The sequence below is a fragment of the Scylla paramamosain genome, chromosome 33 (genome assembly GCF_035594125.1).
Source record: "Scylla paramamosain isolate STU-SP2022 chromosome 33, ASM3559412v1, whole genome shotgun sequence".
Lineage (NCBI taxonomy): Eukaryota > Metazoa > Arthropoda > Malacostraca > Decapoda > Portunidae > Scylla > Scylla paramamosain.
Window position 1 is genome coordinate 15,802,368 of NC_087183.1, and position 5,000 is coordinate 15,807,367.

The window sequence follows — 5,000 nt, forward strand, 5'->3', positions numbered from 1 at the left end:
TCCTTTCCATTGTTTCTATTTTTTATTCTTTATTATTCTCTGATGTATGTTGATGCTTAATTTGTTCCTACTTTTGTCCTCTTCCTCCTCCTCCTCCTCCTCCTGTTATCTTTTATTTTCCCTTTATTTCATCTTCCTCCTCTTTCACTTTGTTTTTCTTTGGTGCAAACATAACCCTCCCCCCCCTCTCTCTCTCTCTCTCTCTCTCTCTCTCTCTCTCTCTCTCTCTCTCTCTCTCTCTCTCTCTCTCTCTCTCTCTCTCTCTCTCTCTCTCTCTCTCTCTCTCTCTCTCTCATTATCATCATCATCATCATCATTGTCATCACCACCAAGCTGTGACCGGCAACTGAGAGAGAGAGAGAGAGAGAGAGAGAGAGAGAGAGAGAGAGAGAGAGAATCAACAGGTTGTTCGAGAGAGAGGGGGGGAAACTGCCCTGCTGAGTGGACCTCTCTCTCTCTCTCTCTCTCTCTCTCTCTCTCTCTCTCTCTCTCTCTCTCTCTCTCTCTCTCTCTCTCTCTCTCAACCTTTCGTTTCTCTTTTTCAAACCTATTATTATTATTATTATTATTATTATTATTAGTAGTAGTAGTAGTAGTAGTAGTAGTAGTCGTAGTAGTAGTAGTAGTAGTAGTAGTAGTAGTAGTAGTAATCTGCAGACCCACTCCTATTCCCTATTATTCATTTCTCACCCAGACCTCAACATTCAGAACGTGAGTGTGGGAGAGGAAACGTGAGAGAGAGCGAGAGAGAGAGAGAGAGCAGGAAGAGAGACGGGGAGGGGGAAGGGATAGGGAGGGGAAAGAGAGAACTAGGGGCAAGAGTGAGAGAGCGCGCGCATTGTAGTTGACTTTTCCGCCGCCAGAGGTCAGAGTGTTACATCTCCTGTCGTTTCAAAAGTTCGCCAATAAGAAAGAAATAATAAGTAACATTAAAATAAATTACACTGTAGTATCTGTTGTATTGATGTAGAGAGATAGATAGATAGATAGATAGATAGAGAGAGAGAGAGAGAGAGAGAGAGAGAGAGAGAGAGAGGGGGGATGAAGTGTTGTGGAGAAAATCTAGTTTGTCCCGCTCTCACTAGATGGCGTTGGCTGGCTGTTTGAAAGGGGAACTTAGCTAAAACTCATTGCATCTAGAAAACTCTCCCTCTCTTTTCCTTCGTTATTTCCCTCTCTTTCCTCCATATCTCCGGCGTCTGGAAGAAAGGATGTAGAAGGAAAATTTTTGTTCCTTTCTCTCATTTTGTAGATAGGTAAGAGAGAGAGAGAGAGAGAGAGAGAGAGAGAGAGAGAGAGAGAGAGAGAGAATCACAATCTCTCTCTCTCTCTCTCTCTCTCTCTCTCTCTCTCTCTCTCTCTCTCTCTCTCTCTCTCTCTCTCTCTCTCTCTTCCCACTGGTATTGGTTAATTAATTACGAGTTGAAGGAATTAAGTTTTTTCTTATTTTTTCCTTTCTTTTTATTTCCTTTTCCTTCGGTGGTAAATCTTCTTAAAGCGAATTAAAGACCTCGTTTGCTCTTTGATGACTCGCTTTAACGAAGGAGGAGGAGGAAGAGGAGGACGAGGAGGAGGAGAAGGAAGAAGAAAAAGAAGAAGAGGAGGAGGAGGAGGAGGAGTGTAGCTAATTTTCTTTCTTTCTTTCTTTCTTTCTTTTCTTTCTTTCTTTATTTTTTTTATCGGTGAACGTTTAAATTATACAGAAACGTTTGCTGGTGAACGTTTTGGATTGTGTGGCCTTGAACGTGACACCTGGCCTTCTCCTCTACATCTTTCGGTTCTCTCTCTCTCTCTCTCTCTCTCTCTCTCTCTCTCTCTCTCTCTCTCTCTCTCTCTCTCTCTCTCTCTCTCTCTCTCTCTCTCTCTGTATGGATTTCAAATTGCCTACCTGGGAGTAACAATAGCCCCTCTCTCTCTCTCTCTCTCTCTCTCTCTCTCTCTCTCTCTCTCTCTCTCTCTCTCTCTTCTGTATACCCAATAAGTTCTTTAAAAATATTCATATCCCTTATAGCCAAACAGTATAGAGGTTCTGGAGGGCACAAACACACCTGGACTGCTTTTAAGGGCTTCAGATTGCCTTTCCGTCCCTTATCGTGTGTTGGATCCCTTACCTGAGTCCTTTATTCGAGTCCTTTACAGGTAGAGGGAGAAAGGGTGGAGGGGGAAGGGGAGGGTTAGAGAAAAGGGGAAGATTACGATGTTCCTTTGTTGATTTGTAAAGAAAACGGAATGGGTGACGCACAAAGGCTGGGGTAACGGTCTCTCTCTCTCTCTCTCTCTCTCTCTCTCTCTCTCTCTCTCTCTCTCTCTCTCTCTCTCTCTCTCTCTCTGAGGTAAAGCGTATTTCTCATTTGTTTTTTTTTTCTTCGCTTATTTTTCGTTTCTATTTTTTTCGTCTCGTTGTTGTTGTTGTTGTTGTTGTTGTTGTCTTCTGATAGACGAACATGAAAACGAGGAGGAGGAGGAGGTGGAAAAGAGGGAAGAGGAAGAAAAGGAGGAGGAGGAGGAGGAAGAGGAGGAGACGACGACACAGAAAACTTACACTTAAATTTTTTCTTCCTATTTCTTTTATTTTTCTTTTGTCTTCACTTCTGTTCCTGCAGGTAGAGGAGGAGGAGGAGGAGGAGGAGGAGGAGGAGGAAGAAGAAGTTTTGTGGTGTTTCTTGTTCTTCTTTTATGTTTGTCTTTCTCTTTATCTTTTTCTCTTTCTCTTTTATCTTTCTTTCCCTTTTTTTCGCTTTTACTCTTATCTAAGTTGTATGAGTCTCTCTCTCTCTCTCTCTCTCTCTCTCTCTCTCTCTCTCTCTCTCTCTCTCTCTCTCTCTCTCTCTCTCTCTCTCTCTCTCTCTCTCTCTCTCTCTCTCATTTTTCTGTTTTATCTCTTTGATCTATTCTCTCTTTATTTTCACACACACACACACACACACACACACACACACACACACACACACACACACACACACACACACACCATTCATGACAACGCTGGTGTGTGTGTGTGTGTGTGTGTGTGTGTGTGTGTGTGTGTGTGTGTGTACTTGTCAGTTACAATCAATACGCCGTGTCCTCCTCCTCCTCCTCCTCCTCCTCCTCCTCCTCCTCTTCGTATTCCTCCTCGTTCTCTACCCCCTCCTCCTGCTGTGGCTCTACCTTTTACTTCTCCTCCTCCTCCTCCTCCTCCTCCTCCTCCTCCTCCTCCTCCTCCTCCTCCTCCTCCTCCTCCTCCTCCTCCTCCTCCTCCTCCTCCTTTGCCAGAGACGAGAAAAGTACAGGAGATTAAAGGAAGGAAGGAAGGAAGGAAGGATGAAAGGAGACACGAGAGAGAGAGAGAGAGAGAGAGAGAGAGAGAGAGAGAGAGAGAGAGAGAGAGAGAGACTTGTAATGGATGGAAATATTCATTAACTAAAAATTATGAAGGTGAATATATGTAATGACTTTTCTCTCTCTCTCTCTCTCTCTCTCTCTCTCTCTCTCTCTCTCTCTCTCTCTCTCTCTCTCTCTCTCTCTTATTAGATTGTTATTATCGATATTACAATTGTCATCATCATCATTATATTCTCATTTTTCCCTCAGTTGTAGAGTGATGAGAGAGAGAGAGAGAGAGAGAGAGAGAGAGAGAGAGAGAGAGAGAGAAAAGTGAAAGAATTTTGGGGAGACAAAGTTTTGAAAATGTTAGATTTGAAAGTTTACAAGTTCAAGTCTTGGTGCCTGACTAATTAGAGAGAGAGAGAGAGAGAGAGAGAGAGAGAGAGAGAGAGAGAGAGAGAGAGAGAGAGAGACCATAAAACATCTAATTTTCACTTAACGATCACTTTTTTTTTCCCACGCTCTTATTATTATTTTTTTTTCCCACAGGTGAGTGCGTGTGTGCGTACGTGCGTTTGGTACCGGGAATGACCAGCACCAGGTAAAGTCTTGTCTCATCTTTAATTAGGGAGCCCTCAGGTGTGCGGACGGTCATTAAGATTGGCCAGGTAAGGAGATGTAAGGAATTGTCTTGTGTGTTTTTAATTGGTGTTTTGTAAAGTTACAGTAAGAGAGAGAGAGAGAGAGAGAGAGAGAGAGGTGGGGACGACTGAGGGTGAAAACAAAAAAAATATGAAGTAAAAGAGAGAAAAATGTGAATTGATGATAAAAATGCAAGGAATGAGAAACTAAAAAATAAAATTAAGAAAGGGAGGAATAAAGAGAAAATAAAAAAGGGAAAATAAAGATAAAGGAGTAAAACAAGGAACCGAGACAAGAAATAAATAACGAGAATAGCAATAATGATGATAATAATAGTGTGTGTGTGTGTGTGTGTGTGTGTGTGTGTGTGTGTGTTGTGCGCGCGAAAGGCGAAGACACACACACACACACACACACACACACACACACACACACACACACACACACACACACACACACACACACACACACACACACACCATTCATCACTATCTTCCCCAAAAATTCTCTTAAAATAAAATAAATAGATAAGAAAAAAAATAAAATAAAACATAAATTCAAGCATACAGGAAGCCATTTGGGTCGTGGAAACGTTTCTGTGCATTCAGGAGGGTGGGAAGGGGCAGGAGATAACGTGGTGGGGGGGGGGCGGCATGAGGGAGCGTGGGAGTAAAGAGAAGAAGGGTAAACACAGATTCCTACCCCAGTTCCCTTCCCTCCTACGAGAATGTAAACAAACCTTCAGAGAAAACGGGACTCTTTAAAGGGTAACTCACATATTCGAGGGACGGTTGGAGGAAAGGAAGTGAGGGATGTTTTTTTTTTTATATTTTTCCTCCGTGTCTTCCCTCCTGTCCTCCATCTTCCTTCTGTCTGGAGGAAAGGAGGTAAAGGGAAAATTTTGTTTAATTCTCTTGTTTTTTTTTTCTTTCTTATTCTGTGGAGAAAAAAAGGAGAGGGAAATGGGAGGAAAAAAGGAGGATTGTGTGATATTTCTCTCTCTCTCTCTCTCTCTCTCTCTCTCTCTCTCTCTCTCTCTCTCTCTCTCTCTC

At 42.6% G+C, this 5,000-nt stretch overlaps 1 long non-coding RNA gene across 1 annotated transcript in view; it reads left to right on the plus strand.

Moving 5' to 3' along the window:
• The window catches only part of LOC135089792 (uncharacterized), a 19,538-nt gene extending 15,249 nt beyond the window's left edge, over positions 1–4,289 (plus strand). Inside the window, exon 3 of the long non-coding RNA XR_010261643.1 lies at positions 3,856–4,289. This is a non-coding gene — a long non-coding RNA (uncharacterized LOC135089792). The remainder of the gene's footprint in view (positions 1–3,855) is intronic.
• Positions 4,290–5,000: the final 711 nt, after the last annotated feature.